The 21,172-nt window shown below is 39.1% G+C and overlaps 1 long non-coding RNA gene across 1 annotated transcript in view; it reads left to right on the top strand.

Annotated features, from left to right (window-relative positions):
* LOC145546003 (uncharacterized) overlaps positions 1–514 on the top strand; it is a 76,261-nt gene extending 75,747 nt beyond the window's left edge. Inside the window, exon 6 of the long non-coding RNA XR_014082405.1 lies at positions 275–514. This is a non-coding gene — a long non-coding RNA (uncharacterized LOC145546003). The remainder of the gene's footprint in view (positions 1–274) is intronic.
* The last annotated feature ends 20,658 nt before the right edge of the window (positions 515–21,172 follow it).

The raw sequence follows: 21,172 nt of genomic DNA on the forward strand, positions 1-21,172 counted from the left end.
ACTTCTTTTTCCACCTATAAAGTAAATGCCCACTGACTATGACTATATCCTATATGATTTGAGCAAATTATAGTTTTTGGATATATATAAATTGTGCATAGACACATTGACTCCTCTGCCTTTCTCATCTACAAAGGTATTGTTTTAGCTACAGTTTACCTGTAAGTTAACCTATATTAAATTATTTGGGACCAAAGAATATTTTTTGCTCTAATTAAGTTTGCTCATTACCTACCAAAATCTTTTTTCTCTTGCTTTTCATTTCCACTGGCAGCAAGATATGGCCACACAACTTATGATTTTGCCAATAAGAAGAAATAATGGGATCATTACTGGGCCTATCCCCTCTTCACAGTAATGCTGGTTTTCAACCTCTACCAATCATATGAGGACGTTGTCCTAGGGGACCCCAAAGAACCAGGATAGAAGGAATTTGACCCCTGAATAACAGCCTTAAGCTGAGCCACCACCCTGATCTTTTTGAAATATAATAAAGAAATGAATTTATTCATTTTTTTCCTTGCCATGTAATTTTTGGATCTTCTTGACACAGTTTTAACCTGATATCTTTCCATTGTTCCATACCTGGGAATAATATTTCCAGAATATTATCATGGAGCCTGACAAGCTACAGTCCACAGGGTTGCAAAGAGTCAGACACAACTGAGCAACTAAGCACACACACTGTGACTTTTTAAACTTGATTTTCTTACTGTTTCTATAAGACATATTAGGCATTATCAAAGTTCCTCACTTTAAGAGTCATGTGCATATATTTGTGTGCTCTTCCACTCAGTTATGTCCAACTGTAACCAACCAGACTCCTCTGTCCATGGAATTTTCCAGGAAAAAATGCTGGAAAGGGTTGACATTTTCTACTTCAGGGGTTGTTCCCAACAGAGGGATTGAATCCACATTTCTTGTGTCTCCTGCATTGACAGGTAGATTCTTTACAATGACACTGCCTGGGAAGCTCTTAGAAGCCATAAGTAACTAGTTAAATTTATTGGGATAAAGTAAATCAATCACTCCACAAATATTCGCTACTCTGCTGTTACAAGCTTACCACTGTGTTAAATTTGGGAGGCTATAAAAAGTCTATATGATATCATTTCTGCTTACTTAGAAACAAAATAAACATTTTCAATTGTGTTGTAGGCTTGGTTTATATATGTTTTAGGTGATAATTTTACTGAAAATATTAATTGAATTCATTACACTCTAGGAGATGCTATGGATAAAACAAAGACATATTCCTCAAAGATCTCAGAGACGAAAATGATCATATTTAAACATACTGTGCAATTTGCTTTTGATAAATGCTGACTTCTTTAAACTGTGCTACAATTTAGGAAAACAGATGTATCATGCCTTTTGTGATATGACATAAATGAGATAAATGATATGAGATAAATTTAGGGTAATGATCATGACAATGATAATAATTACACTTATTGATTACCCACTACAAGCTCCTGCACTCTGCCTTCTTGAGTCAAACTGGGCTGGGAGTGAATGCCATAAATACAAAACACTGGATATTCTGTTGAAAACTGAGTGAGCCAAGAGCATCACATGCCTGTTTGTGGTGGAGTCTGAGGAAACCAAGAAGAAGAAATACAAAAAGGCAAAATGGTTGTCTGAGGAGGACTTACAAATAACTGAGAAAAGAAGAGAAGCAAAAGGCAAAGGAGAAAATGAAATATATACCCATCTGAATGCAGAGTTCCAAAGAATAACAAGGAGAGATAAGAAATCCTTTCTAAGTGATCAATGCAGAGAAGAAGAGGAAAAGAATAGAAAGGGAAAGACTAGAGATCTCTTCAAGAGAATTAGAGATACCAAGGAAATATTTCATGTAAAGATGGGCACAATAAAGAAAAGAAACAGAATGAACCTAACATATTAAGAAGTAGAACACATTAAGAAGAGATGATAAGAATACACAGAAGAACTATACAAAAAAAGATCTTCGTTACCCAGATAACCACTCACCTAGAGCCAGACAGCCTGCAGCCTGAAGTCAAGTGGGCCTTAGGAAGCATCACTATGAAAAAAGCTAGTGGAGGTAATAGAATTCCAACTGAGCTACTTGAAATCCTAAAATTATGCTGTTCAAGTGCTGCACTCAATATGCCAGCAAACTTGCAAAACTCAGCAGTGGCCACAGAACTGGAAAAGGTCAGTTTTCATTCCAATCTCAAAGAAAGGCAATGCCAAAGAATGTTTAAACTACCACACAGTTGCATTCATCTCACACGGTAGCAAAGTAATGCTCAAAATTCTCCAAGTTAGGCTTCAATGGTACATGAACCAAGAACTTCTCAATATTCAAGTTGGATTAAGAAAAGGCAGAGGAACCAGAGAACAATTGCCAACATCCATTGGATCTTAGAAAAAGCAAGAGAATTCCAGAAAAACATCTACTTCTGCCTCACTGACTGCACTAAAGCCTTTGACTATGTGGATCACAACAAACTGTGGAAAATTCTTAAGGAGATGGGAAAAGTCTGTATGTAGATTTTTGATGTATGTAGATTTTTGAGAAATCTGCATACAGACCTGCATGCAGGTCAAGAAGCAACAGTTAGAACCAGACATGGAACAACAGACTGGTTTCAAATTGGGAAAGGAGTACATCAAGGCTGTATTGTCACCTTGCATATTTAACTTACATGCAGAGAACATCACGTGAAACGCCAGACTGGGTGAAGCACAAGCTGGAATCAAGATTGCTGGGAGAAATATCAATAACTTCTGATATTCAGATGACCAACCTTTATGGAAGAAAGTGAAGAGGAACTAAAGAGCCTCTTGATGAAAGTGAAAGAAGAGAGTGAAAAAGCTGGATTAAAACTCAACATTCAAAAAATGAAGATCATGGCATCCAGTCCCATCACTTCATGGCAAATAGATGGGGAAACAGTGGAAACAGTGGCAGACTTTATTTTCTTGGGCTCCAAAATCACTTCAGGTGGTGACTTCAACCATGAAATTAAAAGACATTTGCTCCTTGGAAGAAAAACTATGACAGACCTAGACAGCATATTAAAAAGCAGAGTCATTACTTTGCCAACAAAGGTCCATCTAATCAAAGCTAAGATTTTTCCAGTAGTCATGTATGGATGTGAGTTGGACCATAAAGAAAGTTGAGCATCAAAGAATTGATGCTTTTGAACTGTGGTGTTGTAGACGACTCTTGAGAGTCCCTTGGACTGCAAGGAGATCAAAACTGCCAATACTAAAGGAAATCAACCCTGAATATTCTTTGGAAGGGCTGATGCCGAAGCTGAGACTCCAATACTTTGGCCACCTAAAGTGAAGAACATTGGAAAAGACCCTGATTCTGGGAAAGATTGAAGGCAGGAGGAGAAGAGTAGAACAGAGGATGAGATGGTTGGATGGCATCACCGACTGAATGGACATGAGTTCGAGCAAGCTTGGGGAGTTGATGATGGACAGGGAAGCCTGGCATGCTGCAGTCCATGGGGTTGCAAAGAGTTGGACACAACTGAGTGACTGAACTGAACTGAACTGAGGAAACAGCAGGACCTAGGGGGAGATAGTTTTATAAAACTTACTGTGTCCCATTGAGGAGTAGGAATAATTCCCAGGCAAAGAAGCTGGGCCCATAGCAGGTCCCAAGTGACACAAGAGCAAAAGACTTATTTCTATGTGCCACAGAGGAGTGTAAAAGTGACACAGGGCATTAGTTCCCTAGTATCCTTTCTGCCAGTATCTTATGGGTAGCTTCATGGTTAGTCTTCTGCATCTGAAGTAAGACAAATCTCAATCCTTTTGGACAGAATTGAGACTTAAGAAGTTGCAGTCTGTATGGGCAAACTTCTGAGATCAGCAACAATATGGATCCACACAGATACCAGAGTAGCTGGCTGCCTTCCTGGATCTGATATCTTCCTCTCTGAATGTTCTGATGTCACAGGAGGCCAAATCCTCGTCCCACTACAATTTAGCCACCACATCAAGATAAAAGGGGTTACCTCTGTATTGACTGGGACTAAGTTTCTTCCACCCATTAGAATAGACTGTGTAAGAGATAACTTTTTCCTTCCCTCCACATGAAACCATGGAGTTGAGGGCCTCTACAATCCCTTGCAATTTTCACTAACTCCTCCACACGCAAAGAGGAATGATTTCTGTCTTGATGAGATGGCAAGGATAATGTGTTTGCTTTCCTCTCTGAGTAGGAATATGGAGTTAAACGTCTTTCTAACAATGTGTCCTGCCCTACTTCTCTTTCTGGGTGAAAGCAATGGAATTTTCTTTGTTCTCAGTCTTCAGTTTATTTCTGTTTATTTTCTGATTTTGACTATTAAGAGAGAATATTTCCTCTCTCATTCCTGCAATTTTCTCCCAGTTTAAAGAACTCAAGGATTTCCTTGGTGGCTCAGTGGTAAAGATTCTGCCTGTCAATGTAGGAGATGTGGGTTCAATCCCTAGGTCAGGAAGATCCCCTGAGGAAGGAAAGCAAATCATTCCAGTATTCTTGCCTGGGAAATTCCATGGACAGGGGAGCCTGGCAGGCTACGGTCCATGGGGTTGCAAAAGAGTTGAACATGACTTAGCAACTGAACAACAACAACAAAGGAACACAGTGTTAATGTGATAATGTTGATGCCTCTCCATCCCTCTTACTCTGCTCCAGAACAAACTCACATACATTTGAGAAGGATCAACTGGGTATGTTCAGTTCACCTCCCTTTTCTCTCTCAGTAAGACTCCCTTCATGGAGTTGTTCTCCTCAACTCCTCTGTGATTTAAGTTTTACCAGAAATGCCTGTGAGGGGATAGGTATCTGCCTAACACTGGGATCAGCTAGCAAGCCACTTTAGCTCTAATATTAAGCTGATACCTTTAATATACTCTATATCAATCAAGATGAGCTTTGATTTATGATCTGTGGCTTCCCTGGTGGCTCAGACGGTAAAATATCTGCCTGCAACGTGGGAGACCTGGGTTCGATCCCTGGGTCGGGAAGATCCTCTGGAGAAGGAAACGGCAACCCATTCCATTAACCTTGCCTGGAAAATCCCATGGACAGAGGAGCCTTGTATGCTACAGTCCATGGGGTTGCTTAAAGGCACTGTCTCCAAATATAAGTCACATTCTGAGTTACTAGAAGTTGGGACTTCAACATATGAATGTGGGGGTGGAGGGAGTACAAGTTGACTCATAACATCATTTCTACCTACTCACTATTACATTCTTACATATGCACATGCCCACCTTATGTGAGGCATTGCCTATGGATCCAGCATAACAAAGAACTGAAAAAAGGCAGGAGTAGAACTCCAAGTGAAAACTGGCCTTTGTCATCAACACGAGGGTGAAAACCAATAAGTGTCAGACTGAGTATGCCCTTTCAGTGTCTTTTCGCCTTCTAATTCTACAGTGGCAGCCCAAGGCAGCAGCATTGAGGCTGCACCCAGGGAAGCCACCCAAGTTGGTGCTCAGCTGAGAGGGGGCCTCAGTATCTGTAAAGTGGTGTGTGTAGGATGGGGGGGGGGGGCTCCCAGGACCAGCTGGTGACCCTAGTAAAGCTCCCACACAACCATATCCACACACCCGTTTTGGGTTGCAGGCTGCCCCTTCAAGGGTAGAGGCAGCAAGTGAATGTGTCTGTACCAGTCTACACAGGGAAGCAGTAGGGATGGTACTCAGCACTGTCCCTTGGCCCTCCCTCCAGGGAAAATGGAAATATAAGAAAAAGCAAGGGCTTGACAAATGCCTAGATTCTGACGAGAAGACCATTCATAGGCCTTTCTTCATTCCTGGAAATTGCAGTGCAACTGTGTAATTAAGAAAAAAATCTTAAAGAAAGATCAAAAGGTCCTAGAATTCCTAAGAATAGGCATAGAAGGTCCACCACTGAGCATGAAGTTGGATCATCCCTTAGTCTAGGGGTGCTGAAAGAGACTTTTTAAAAGCTAGTTGAAAATAATGTCACATGAATGAGGAGATGGATAAGAACAAGATGGCAAATTAGAAGGACCTGAGTTCATGTCTTATGAATACACCAAAATAATAGCTATCTGCTGAAAAACCAATTGGAAAAGGAAATGGCAACCCACTCCAGTGTTCTTGCCTGGAGAATCCCAGGGACGGGGGAGCCTAGTGGGCTCCCGTCTATGGGGTCTCACAGAGTCGGACACGACTGAAGCGACTTAGCAGCAGCAGCAGCAGCTGAATAACCATGAACTAAAAAGGAATGAAACCTACCAAAAAAGTTATCCTATTTTCAAAGTCAAAGAAGCCACAAGGTCATTAGAAGGGGTGAACTTACAATACAATAAAGTTCCATAGCTGCCAGATGGGGAGCTGACAAAATGAAAAATAATTGTATCACAGAGGTTCTTCCACAAGAGTGAAGTTCTGAGCCCCACATCACACTCCCCAGTCTATGGTTCTAGCATCAGTAGGAGGAACACCCAGAGTATTTGGCTTTGAAACGTAGTGGGGCTTGAGACAGAAACTCCACAGGACTTGGGAAAACAAATACTAGTCACAGAGAGCATGGACAAGATACCATGCACACCAGGACCTGAAGGAAGAAAGCAGTAACTTCATGGAAGCCTGGAGCAAGCCCACCTTCTGGTTTTGGAGGGTCTCCTGGGGAAGCAGGGGGTGGTTGTGGCTCACTGTGGGACAAGGACACTGGTGATGGAGGTACTGGGGAATAATCATTGGCATAAGCTGTCTTAGAGGCCACCCCCTGCAAAGGCTCTAATGTCGCACTGTGACCACTGAATCACTCACAGAACAAACGATTGAGCAAATACCAAAGGAGAGCAAGTCGGCTGCCCTATAGGGTCCCCTCTCCACAGGCAGAGGCAGGCCTGTGACAGCCAGAGCCGGAAGACAAGGGGCTACTGCAACCTTGGCCCCAGAGACTGCATCTTCCACCAAAGACCTTCCACTAACCATGTCTTCCTAGGATCCTGGATGGTTGACATCTGCCAGGAGTGTCACAGCCTGGTGAGATCACCTCCCCAGGAGAGACACATGGAACACCTGTGACTGTGTGCTTGCAGCACACCTGGAAAACTGAGCATCCAGGATGGGAGAGGTGAATAAGACACATAACCCACCTGAGACAGTGTGCTCGCCAAGCATCCAGTCACCTGAGCTGCTCGGACCTGGGAAGGACACAAAAGGCACAGTCCATCTGGGTCTGTGCCCCTGCGGAGCACCTGAGAACCTTAGCAGCTTAGACCTGGGAAGTGCATGAAACGCAGGGCGCACTTGGGGCAGTGCCCTTTCAGAGAACCCTGGAACCTAAGCAGTGTAGACCTGGGATGCACACACCATCTTGGGCTGTGGCAAACCCAGTGTGGTCCCTCCACTGCAAGCACTCCCCACACTTGCCAGCAGTATTTGCTTGCAGTGTCCCTCCCTCCTCACAACACAACTGAACAAGTGAGCCTAAATAAGTGGCCACTTCGCCCCCTTGTGTCAGGTGGAAGTTAGACACTGAAGAGACTTGTAAACAGAGGAAGCCAAAATAGACAAAGAGGGAACCATGCTGGAAGTGATAGGTTGCAATTCCATTCACCATTGCAACGAAAAGAATAAAATACTTAGGAATATATCTACCTAAAGAAACAAAAGACCTATATATAGAAAACTATAAAACACTGATGAGAGAAATCAAAGATGACACAAATAGATGGACAAATATACCACGTTCATGGATTGGAAGAATCAATATAGTGAAATGAGTATATTATCCAAAGCAATCTATAGATTCAGTGCAATCTCTATCAAGCTATGAATGGTATTTTTCAGAGAACTAGAACAAATAATTTCACAATTTGTATGGAGATACAAAAAAATACCTGATTAGCCAAAGCAATCTTGTGAAAGAGGAATGGAACTGGAGGAATCAATCTGCCTGACTTCAGACTATACTACAAAGCTACAGTCATCAAGACAGTATGGTACTCACACAGAGACAGAAATATAGATCCATGAAACAAAATAGAAAGCCCAGAGATAAATCCACACACCTATGGACATCTTATCTTTGACAAAGGAGGCAAGAATATGGAGAAAAGACAACCTCTTTAACAAGTGGTGCTGGGAAAACTGGTTAACCACTTGTAAAAAAATGAAACTAGAACACTTTCTAACACCATACACAAAAATAAACTCAAAATGGGTTAAAGATCTAAATGTAAGACCAGAAACTATAAAACTCCTAGAGGAAAACATAGGCAGAACACTCTCTGACATAAATCACAGCCGGATCCTCTATGACCCACCTCCCAGAGTAGTGGAAATAAAAGCAAAAATAAACAAATGGGACCTAATTAAACTTAAAAGCTTTTGCACAATGAAGGAAACTATAAGCAAGGTGAAAAGACAGCCTTCAGAATGGGAGAAAATAATAGCAAATGAAGCAACTGACAAAGAATTAATCTCAACAATATACAAGCAGCTCCTGCAGCTCAATTCCAGAAAAATAAGTGACCAAATAAAAAAATAGGCCAAAGAACTACAGACATTTCTCCAAAGAAGACATATAGATGGCTAACAAACACATGAAAAGATGCTCAACATCACTCATTACCAGAGAAATGCAAATCAAAACCACAATGAAGTACCATCTCACACCAGTCAGAATGGCTGCTATCAAAAAGTCTACAAACAATAAATGTTGGAGAGGGTGCAGAGAAAAGGGAACCCTCTTACACTGTTGGTGGGAATGCAAACTAGTACAGCCACTATGGAGAACAGTGTGGAGATTCCTGAAAAAACTAGAACTAGAACTGTCATACAACCCAGCAATTTCACTGCTGGGCATATACACCAAGGAAAGCAGAATTGGAAGAGACATATGTACCCCAATGTTCATCGCAGCACTGTTTATAATAGCCAGGACATGGAAGCAACCTAGATGTTCATCGGCAGATGAATGGATAAGGAAGCTGTGGTATATATACACAATGGAATATTACTCAACCATTAAAAAGAATGCATTTGAATCAGTTCTAATGAGGTGGATGAAACTGGAGCCTATTATACAGAGTGAAGTAAGTCAGAAAGAAAAACACCAATACAGTATATTAATGCATATATAGGAATTTGAAAGATGGTAATGATGACCCTATATGTGAGACAGCAAAAGAGACAGATGTAAAGAACAGACTTTTGGGCTCTGTGGGAGAAGGCAAGGGTGGGATGATTTGAGACAATAGCATTGAAACATGTATATTACCATATGTGAAATGGAAAGCCAGTCCAGGTTTGATGCATGAGACAGGGTGCTCAAGACCAGAGCACTGGGATGACCCTGAGGGGTGGGATGGAGAGGCAGGTGGGAGGGGGGTTCAGGATGGGGAACACATGTATATCCATGGCTGATTCATGTCAATGTATGGCACAAACCACTACAATATTGTAAAGTAATTAGCCTCCAATTAAAATAAATAAAGTAATGTTTTTAAAAATTTAAAAAAAGAACAAACTTTTGGACTATGTGGGAGAAGAAGAGGGTGGGGTGATTTGAGAGAAGAGCATTGAAACTTATGTATTACCATATGTAAAATAGATGACCAGTGCAGGTTTGATGCATGAAGCAGGGCACTCAAATCTAGTGTTCTTGGACAACCCAGAGGGATGAGGTGGACATCCCAGAGGGAGGGGATGGTGATGGATGTCAGAGGGGGGCTCAGTATGGGGGGACACATGTACACCCATGACTGATTCATGTTGATGTAAAGCAAAAACCACCACAATATTGTAAGGTAACTAGACTCCAATTAAAATAAATGATTTTTTTTAATAAATTTATTTATTTTAGTTGGGGGCTAATTACTTTACAATATTGTAATAGTTTTTGCCATACATTGACATGAATCAGCCATGGGTTTACATGTGTTCCCCTTCCTGGACCCCCCACCCACCTCCCTCCCCATCCCATCCCTCTGGGTCATCCCATTCCCCCTGCCCTGAGCCCTTGTCTCATGCATCGAACATGGAATGGTGTTCTGTTTCACATATGATAATATACATGTTTCAATGCTATTCTCCCAGAACGTCCCACCCTCACCTTCTCCCTCAGAGTCCATAAAATTGTTCTATGCATCTGTGTCTCTTATTCTGTCTCGCATATAGGGTTATCGTTTTTTAAATAAATGATTTTTAAGAAACAAGAAACACAGACATTAAATGATACATTAGACCAGGTGGATTATTTATTGCACATTTCATCTAAAGCAGCAAAATACACATTGTATTCAAGTGCACATGGAATATTCTCCAAGGTAGATCACCTGCTGGGCCATAAAACAAGTCTCAATAAATTTAAGAAAATTTAAATCATATCAAGCTTCTCCTGCCACAATGTCATGAGACAAAAATCAACTATAAGAAAAAATATTGTAAACCATAGAAACACGAGGAGGCTAAACATTATGCCACTAAATAACCAATGGATCACTGAAGAAATCAAAGATATCAAAAAATATCTAGTGACACATGGCAGTGAAAACACAACAGTCCAAAACCTATGGGACACAACAAAGCCAGTTCTAAGAGGAAAGTTTATAGCAAGACAATCTTACATCAGGAAACAAGAAATAATCCAAATAAAAAACCTAATCTTACACCAAAAGCAAGCAGAGAAAAGAGAAAACCTAAGGTTATCAGAATGAAAGACATCATAAAGATTAGAACAGAAATAAATGAAATAGAGATGAAAAAACAATAAAAAGATCAATGAAACTTAAAGTTGATTCTTTGAAGTGACACACAAGATTGACAAACATTTAGACTCATCAAGAAAAAGGGAGAAGGCTCAATAAAGCTAGAAATGAAAAAGAAGTTGCAATAGACACCACAGAAATACAAAGGATCAAAAGAGACTCTTCCAAGAAACTATACACCAATAAAATGGACATTCTATGAGGCCACCTAGAAGAAATGAACAAATTCTTAGAAAAATACAATCTTTCAAAAGTGAACCATGGAAAAATAGAAAGCATGAACAGATCAGTCACAAATACTGAAATTAAACTGTGATTTAAAAATTTCAAACAATGCCCAGGACCAGATGACTTCACAAACAAATTCTACCACATTTAGAGAAGAGTTAACACCTATAATTCTGAAAATATTTGAAAAAAAATTGCAGATGAATGACCACTTCCAAATGCATTCTATGAGGCCACCTTCATTCTGATACCAAAACCAGACGAAGATAACACACAAAAAAGAAAATTACAGATCAATATAATTGCTGAACATAAATATGGAAATCCTCAATAAAATACTAGGAAACCCTAATTCAACAATAAATTAAAAGAACCATACATCATGATCAAGTGGATTTACCCCAGGGATAAAAGGTTTCAATACACACAAATCAATCAGTGTGATAAACTATATTAATAAATTGAAGAATATAAAGCATATGATCACCTCAATTATTGTTGTTTAGTAGCAAAATCATGTCCAACTCTTTGCCACCCCATAGACCGCAGTGAGCCGGACTTATCTGTTCTTCACTATCTCCTAGATTTTGCTCAAACTCATGTTCATTGAATCAGTGATGCCATCCAACCATTTCATCTTTCATCATCCCCTTCTCTTTCTGCCTTCAATCTTTCCCAGCATCAGGGTCCTTTCCAATGAGTCAGTTCTTTGCATCAGGTGGCCAAAGTATAGGAGCTCCAGCTTCAGCATCAGTCCTTCCAATTTATATTTAGGGTTGATTTCCTTTAGTATTAACTGGTTTGATCTCTTTGTAGATCAAGGAACTCTTAAGAATCTTCTCCAAACTCTCAATAAAGATCATCTCAATAGATGCAGAAATAACTGTTGACAATTTTCTACACCAGTTTATGATAAAAACTCTCCAGAAAGTGGACAAAGAGGGAACATGCCTCAACAAAATAAAGGTCATATACGACAAGCCCACAGCTAACATCACACTCAATGGCAAAAAGCTGAAAGTATTTCATCTAAGAGCAGGAACAAGATTGTCATCCATTGTTGCCACTTTTATTCAGCATAATTTTGGAAATCCTAGCCACAGTAACTAGAGAAGAAAGAGAAATTAAACAAAAACACATGCACAGATTGAAAAAAGCAGTAAAATTATCACTGTGTGAAGATGACACAATACTATACATATATAATCCTAAAGATACCACCAGAAAGCTACTAGATCTGATCAATGAATTTGGTAAAGTTGCAAGATACAAAAATAATACATAAAAATCTGTTGCATTTCTATACACTAACAATGAAATATCAGCAAGAGAAAGTAAGGGGGAAAATCACATTTGCCATCATATGGCAAAAGATTAAATATCTAGAAATAAATCTACCTAAGGAGGCAAAAGACATGTACTCCAAAAAATATAAGATGTTGATGAAAGAAATAAAAAATGACATAAACATATGGAAAGATATACCATGTTCTTGGATTGGAAAAGCCAGTATTGTCAAAATGACTATATTGTCCAAAGCAATCTACAGATTCAATGCCATCTCCATCAAATTACCAATGGCCATTTTTTTAGATCTAGAACAAAAAAAAAAATCTCAAAATTTGTATGGAAATATAGAATACCCCAAGTAGCCAAATCAATCTTAATAAACAAAAAAAGAGTTGGAGGAATCAGGCTTCTTTACATCAGACTATACTACAAAGCTACAATCATCAAAACAGAACAGTACTGATACAAAAACAGAAATATCAATGGAACAGAATAGAAAGTCCAGGAATAAACCCATGCACCTATGTTCAATTAATCTGTGAGAAACTAGGCAAGAATATACAGTTGAAAAAGAACAGTCTCTTCAATAAATGGTGCTGGGAAAACTGGACAGATACACATAAAAAATGCAATTAGACAATTCTTTAACACCATGTACATAAATAAACTCAAAATGAATTAAAGAACCTAAATGTAATACAGATACTATAAAACTCTTAGAGGAAAACATAGATAGAACACTCTTTGACATAAATCACAGGAATATTTTTTCTGAGCCATCTCTTAAAGAAAATGTAAACAAAAATAAACAAATTGAACATGGTTAAACTCAAAAGATTTTACACAGCAAAGGAAACCATGACAAGAGAAAAGACAACCCACAGAATGGGAGAAAATATTTGCAAATGATGTGAACAACAATGGATTACTCTCCAAAATTATACAAACAGCTCATGCAGCTCAATAACAAAAAAAAAACAAACAAATCAATCAAAATAATGGATAGCAGATCCCAATACACATACAGATAGCCAACACACATATGAAAAGATGTTCAACATCACTAATTATTAGAGGAATGCAAATCAAAACTACAATGAGATATCACTTCACACTGGTCAAATGGCCATCATCAAAGTGTCTACAAACAGTAAACACTGGAGAAGATGTGAAGAGCAAACCCTTCTGCATTGTCTGTGGGAATTTATAATGACACAGCCACTATGGATACCAAAGGGGAAAGCTGGGTGAGGGATAAATTAGGAGGTTATGATTAACATATATAGTGTACACACTACTATGTATAAAATAGATGATCAACAAGAACCTACTGTATAGTGCAGGGAACGCTATTCAATACTCTGTAATAACTTATTACAGTTCTTTTCAGAAAAGAATCTGAAAAAGTATATGTCTATAAATGTGTAACTAAATCATTTTGCTATACATCTGAAACTATCACAACAATGTAAATCAACTATAATATGAAATAAATATTAAGAAAAAAATTTTAAGATAAGTTGATAAAACTTGAATTGCATAAAAAAAATTAAAGGAAAACGGTGCAGACTATACAAGAGTCTATACCATATGTGATAAACGCTAACATCTCCTTGGACTAATCAGTTACATAAATGAATGAGAGAGGCCAAATGTCAAAGAATAAGTCATGGTAAGGATTGTCACTATCAGGAAAGTACATGCTCCATGTGAAGGAAGCCACAATTACTCTACACTGACCAACTGCTGCTCGGTGGGAAGACAGGTCCAAGAGTGCTGGTTGTTACTACTTTGTTAAGTGAAGTTAAAACTCTGGGTGAGTGTAAAATATTTCTATTTTAAAATGATATGCAATCAAAAAAAAAAAACCCCACAACAACAACATTATAGTGTAAAACCTTCTGATTGTTAGGGTTTACTAACAGTGACTATGAGTGGATTCAGAACCTCCACATTGATAGGAAAGAGCCTCACTTCTTTGGAGAGATTAAATTATAGGGAGAGGGGTAGTCTGGATTTGTACATCAAACCTATAATCCAGAATCAAAGAGAAAGAAACGTTCTTCCACTACATATTCAAATGAGAACCACTTACCTGGTAAGTAGTTGAATGAAGTACAGCTTGGAAAATCAGGCATATTTGTAAAAAAAAAAAAAAATTTTAGAGTTATTTAAGAGACTAAAAAGTATATTGAGCCCTAAAATGTTCCCTATATGTTCACTATTGGTTAAACTAATGAAAAGTAAAAATGACAGTGATGCTAAGCAAAAGAGTGCCACACATATGCCTCATCATCTTAAAGTTAAATTCATGCGAGGAAAGATATCAGTGGAAAAGTGGAAGTGTTAGTTCCTCAGCCGTGTCTGACTCTGCGACCCAATGGACTATAGCCCCCAAAACTCTTCTGTCCATGGAATTCTCCAGGTAAGAATACTGAACTGGGTAGCCTTTCCTTTCTCTGGGGGATCTTCCCAACCTAGGGATCGAACATGGGTCTCTTGCATTGCAGGCGGATTCTTTACCATCTGAGCCACCAGAGAAGCTCATCAGTGGAAAGGGATAAATCAATACATAGATTTCAGTTAAAGTGGTTGGCATCTTCTCTGAATCAATGGAGGGTCAACTTGAAATGGGACTCCCTGGTGTTCTTTCTCTATGGCAGGTAGACCAAGGCTTTTGGTACCCAGATAGTAAAGAATCTTCCTGCAGTACAGGAGGCCCATGTTCATCTCCTGGGTCAGGAAGATCCTCTGGAGAAGGGAGTGGCTACCCACTCCAGTATTTTTTCCTGGAGAATTCCATGGACAGAGGAGCCTGGTGAGGTCACAAAGAGTCAGGCACAACTGAGCAACTAACACACACTTTCTTGCCATTTTATAGCCATGTTATTGTCCCCTGCAGGGATGAAGATAGCTGTACACTGGCTCTGGTTGTGACAGAAAGACATTTCATGGAAAACTGCATTTTGAGGATTTTAACCCTAATTATAGAAGTAGAACCCCTAAGGGAAAGGAAAATTACATCCCAGTATGAATATATTGATTCCCAGACTTGCCAGGAAAAACTGATTGGTGCAACCAGATTGAGCCTAGTGATGCTTTCAGATGAAATTGAGAAAAATCTCATTTACCTCAGAGAAGGGAAAGAAAGGGATACTGAACTGTGAAAGGGAAGAGATCTAGGAGGCAAATATATATACAGTGTGCCTCTCTGTGGAGCACTACATAGATTTTTTTGCTAAGGGAAAAATGTAGTGAGATAGAGAACTGCATGCATGTAACAGAATTCCAGAGAGTCTGGAGGCTCAATTTGAACAAGGAAAACAAGCGATAAACCATGATTACAAGGGAGCTGTGGGATAGAAAGGGACAATTGTCAGGAGTGTGAGGCATAAGCATTCTTAAGAATAAGATAAAGAAGAGGCAAAAGCAGCAAAATGATAAGGATATTGCAGAAAGAAAGGCAACGGTGGAGATTTTTAGCAGCTTCCCTGCATGGGAAATTTGGAGCAGGAAAACAATACCTAAAGATTTCTTAGGAAGATTTTGAGTGCTAAGCTGTGTAAAATTCTTATCTTACTACTTCAAATGCAGCAGGCATTAGACGTCTATGCTGTTCTTCAATTTTTTAAGAGTAAAATTCATAATGGGGGTGTTGAAGTATGTGGGCAGGGTGGCTGGGAGATTGGGTGAGGTGGAATGTAGAGGCAAAGGTACACCAACCCATCTACTTATAGTTGGGGAACATTTGGGAAGCCCATCTAGGATCAACATTTACGTAAACAACAGACTTCAAATAAAATTTAAGGCAGTACTGGAACTTAAGATACACATTTTGGAAAGTGTATGGGGAATAAAATCAAAACATTTAAAGGCTAGAGCTCCTCCACCTGATTCAAATCAGGCACTCGGGGGTACAGGGTGCCATTGGCCACAAGCATGGAAAATACTTACCAAGGAGAGACTTTGATATCCACTTATTTAGAATGTCACTCACTTTGCAAGAAATCTCATTTGACAAGCTAACAAAGTTTGACATTTTGTTTAGTACTGTTGGGTGTAGTTGATTTTAGTGAGTTTAATTTCCTGTTTAAAGTAAGTTTAATTTTCAGACTGTTGTCATATCTAAAGTCCTTGCTGAAAATAATCCTTGTGAGAAGCTTCTGACAGTTTGGGTTTAATTACTTTCCATAAAATCTCCCTGCAGTAGAAAAAAAACAAGCAGAGGCTATTCAAGCTTATTAATGCTTTAATACTTCAACCCATGTGACCGCTGGGAAATCTTGGTACAGTAAATGATAATTTACAAAAGATACTTTCCTCTTTTCCTATTACTAAGTGGAAATAAAATATAGATTATTAGTGTTACTTAAAAAAGAAACTGAACCCTCGGATTTGATTATAGACAACTATCTGGGAGACAAAAATGATATGGATGATGTTTCAGCAATAAAATTACTTTTGAAAAAATACTTCACAGTAAATATTATTGTTAGGATAGTGGCATTATGCAGCCTGGCTACTGTAGTCTCAAAGAGACACACTGCCCTTTTCAGCCTTGGGGAAAGATCTGTAAAAAATCTGGGTAAAAGAATTTTGTATTCTTTTTTTTTTACAGAATGACAAATATTTTGTAAAAAAATTTTTACAGAAATAAATCTGTAAAATTACAGATTACAGATTGATTAATTTCATTGTTTTTGAAATTTAATTTATCAATTATTAATGCTTCTGTGATACACTAGATGGAATCATGAAGGCTTGAAAAGGTTTTTGCAGCTCCTCAAAGGCCTAAAATGCTACCAGAAAGTAGCTTAGAAACTAAAACAGTGCTCAACCTTGTCAGCACGTTAGAATCAGTTGATGTGCATTAATACAAAGAGTACCAATGCTGAAACCCTGTCCCCAGAATCTGTGGCCTGGGGTGAGGGCTCACCACTGTCATTTTATATAAGTGATTCGAATGTGCAGCCACACTTAGAAAACATTTAATTAAAAAATCTGTACAACCAATCTTTTAGAAATCAACAAGTGATATTTATTATGAATGTTAATATAGTGAAAGATTAGCTCAAAACCAAAGAAGTTTCACCTAATTGCCATGTCTTTCCAAAAGAATAATAGTACAACATGTAAGTCCTACTGGTACCATAATCTAGAATTATGGATAAAGCTGCCCAGTTGTTCCAAAATTGGAGATTGCTATTTTGCATAGTGTATATTATATATATATATATATAATTTACCAATGGAACAAGATAGAAAGCCCAGAAATAAACCCATGTATTTATGGGTACCTTATTTTTGACAAAGGAGGCAAGAATACACAATGGGGCAAAGACAGCCTCTTCATAAATGGTGCTGGGAAAACTGGACAGCTACATGTAAAAGAATGAAATTAGAATACTTCCTAACACCATACACAAAGACAAACTCAAAATGGATTAAAGGCCTAAATTTAAGTCCAGAAACTATAAAACTCTTAGAGGAAAACATAGGCAGAACACACGATGACATAAATCAAAGTAAGATCCTCTATGACCCACCTCCTAGACTAACAGAAATAAAAACAAAAGTAAACAAGTGGGACCTAATTAAACTTAAAAGCTTTTGCACAGCAAAGGAAACTATAAGCAAGGTGAAAAGAAAACCCTCAGAATGGGAGAAAATAATAGCAAATGAAACAACTGACAAAGGATTCATTTCCAAAATATAGAAGCAGCTCATACAACTCAATGCCAGAAAAACAAACAACCCAATCAAAAAGTGGGGAAAACACCTAAACAGACATTTCTCCAAAGAAAACATACAGATGGCTAATGAACACACGAAAATGTGCTCAACATCTCTCATTATTAGAGAAATGCAAATCAAAACTACAATGAGATATCACCTCACACTGATCAGAATGGCCATCATCAAAAAGTCTACAAATAATAAATGCTGGAAAGGGTGTGGAGAAAAGGGAACACTCTTGCACTGTTGGTGGGAATGTAAATTGGTTCAGCTACTATGGAAGATGGTATGGCGATTCCTTGAAAAACTACAAATATGACCCAGCAATCCCACTCCTAGGCATGCATATACCTACGAATAAAACCACCATATGACCCAGCAATCCCACTCGTAGGCATGCATATACCTTGAGGAAACCAAAATTGAAAAAGACACATGTATCCCATTGTTCATTGCAACACTAGAACATGGAAGCAACCTAGATGTCCATCGACAGATGAATGGATAAAGAAGCTGTGATATATACACACAATGGAATAGTACTCAGCCATAAGAAGGAACACATTTGAGTCAGTTCTGTAGGTGGATGAGGTGGATGAACCTAGAACCTATTATATAGAGTGAAGTGGGTCAGAAAGAGAAAGATAAATACCATATTCTAACACATATATATGGAATCTAGAAAAATGGTACTGAAGAATTTATTTACAGGGAAACAATGGAGAAACAGACATAGAGAATAGACTTATGAACATGGGGAGAGAAGAGGAGTGGGTGACATGTATGGAAAGAGTAATATGGAAACTTACATTAGCATATCTAAATTAGCCAACGGGAATTTGCTGTATGGCTCAGGACACTCAAACAGGGGCTCTGTATCAACCTAGAGAGGTGGAAAGGGGAGGGAGATGGGAGGGAATTTCAAAAGGGAGGGGATATATGTATACCTATGGCTGATTCATATTGAGGTTTGACAGAAAACAGCAAAATTCTATAAAGCAATTATCTTTCAATAAAAAAATTAATTAATTAAAACACGATGGTGTGATCACTCACCTAGAGCCAGACATCCTGGAATGTGAAGTCAAGTGGGCCTTAGAAAGCATCATTGTGAACAAAGCTGGTAGAGGTGACGGAATTCCAGTTGAGCTATTTCAAATCCTCAAAGATGATGCTGTGAAAGTGCTGTGCTCAATATGCCAGAAAATCTGGAAAACTCAGCAGTGGCCACAGGACTGGAAAAGGTCAGTTTTCATTCCAATCCCTAAGAAAAGCAATACCCAAGAATGCTCAAACTACCACACAATTGCACTCATCTCACACACTAGTAAAGTAATGCTCAAAATTCTCCAAGCCAGGCTTCAGCAATACGTGAACCGTGAAATTCCAGATGTTCAAGCCAGTTTTAGAAAAGGCAGAGGAACCAGAGATCAAATTGCCAACATCCGATGGATCATCGAAAAAGCAAGAGAGTTCCAGAAAAACATCCATTTCTGCTTTATTGACTATGCCAAAGCCTTTGACTGTGTGGATCACAATGAACTGTGGAAAATCATTCAAGAGATGGGAATACCAGATCGCCTAACCTGCCTCTTGAGAAACCTGTATGCAGGTCAGGAAGCAACAGTTAGAAGTGGACATGGAACAACAGGCTAGTTCCAAATAGGAAAAGGAGTACGTCAAGGCTGTATATTGTCACCCAGCTTATTTAACTTATATGCAGAGTACAGCACGAGAAACGCTGGGCTGGAGGAAGCACAAGCTGGAATCGAGATTGCCGGGAGAAATATCAATAACCTCAGATATGCAGATGACACCATCCTTATGGCAGAAAGTGAAGAGGAACTAAAAAGCCTCTTGATGAAAGTGAAAGAAGAGAGTGAAAAAGCGGGCTTAAAGCTCAACATTCAGAAAACTAAGATCATGGCATCCGGTCCCATCACTTCATGGCAAATAGATGGGGAAACAGTGGGAACAGTGGCTGACTTTACTTTTCTGGGCTCCAAAATCACTGCAGATGGTGACTGTAGCCATGAAATTAAAAGACGCTTACTCCTTGGAAGGAAAGTTATGACCAACCTAGACAGCATATTAAAAAGCAGAGACATTACTTTGCCAACAAAGGTCCGTCTAGTCAAGGCTACGGTTTTTCCAGTGGTCATGTATGGATGTGAGAATTGGACTATAAAGAAAGCTGACTGCCAAAGAATTGATGCTTTTGAAGTGTGGTGTTGGAGAAGACTCTTGAGAGTCCCTTGGACTGCAAGGAGATCCAACCAGTCCATCCTAAAGGAGGTCAGTCCTGGGTGTTCATTGGTAGGACTGATGTTGAAGCTGGAAGTCCAATACTTTGGCTACCTGATGCAAAGAGCTGACTCACTGGAAAAGACTGTGATACTGGGAAGGATTGAGGGCAGGAGGAGAAGGGGATGACGGAGGATGAGATGGTTCGATGGCATCACCGACTCAGTGGACATGGGTTTGGGTGGACTCCAGGAGTTGGTGATGCACAGGGAGGCTTGGCGTGCTGCGGTTCATGGGGTCGCAAAGAGTCGGACACGACTGAGTAACTGAACTGAACTGAATTTAAGTATCCTCAATAATTTTGAGTGCAATCAGATCCTGAGACAGAAAATTTGGTAACCTGCCCTAGGTGAATTCTTCACCTTCCACATACTTCACCAATCCTTCTCTTATTCAGTGAGCCGCTCAGCCCACAAACTATTATTTAACACTTATTGTTAGGCAACATTATAGGGACTGGGGTTAAATATCGGATTGGCCAAAAAGTTTGTTTGTGTTTTTCCATAACATCTGACAGGACAATCCAAACAAACTTTTTGCCCACCCAATAAAAGAAACCCAGTCTATGTTCTCATGGAGTTTATGGTCTAGTGGATACAATACACGAGTATACAAATATGTTAGTGAGGCAACATCTGACAGTGATAAGTGCCAAGAAATAAATAAAATGGGTGAGGTGACTCTCAGGGCTATTTTAGATTGGATTTAGAGGAAAGACCTCTATGAGTAGAAAACACTGAAATTGATACTGAATGACACTAAGGAGCCATTCATGAAAAAATGGGGGAAAACTTGTTTCAGGAAAGAAAGAGAAAGTACAAAGGCTGTAGTACAAAGAGGTGAGCCTGAATCCCATTAGGGAGTGTCTTGTGGGTCAGGGGAAGGAG

This window comes from Giraffa tippelskirchi, chromosome 4 (assembly GCF_054371585.1).
Source record: "Giraffa tippelskirchi isolate mGirTip1 chromosome 4, T2T-mGirTip1v1.2.pri, whole genome shotgun sequence".
Classification (NCBI taxonomy): Eukaryota; Metazoa; Chordata; class Mammalia; order Artiodactyla; family Giraffidae; genus Giraffa; species Giraffa tippelskirchi.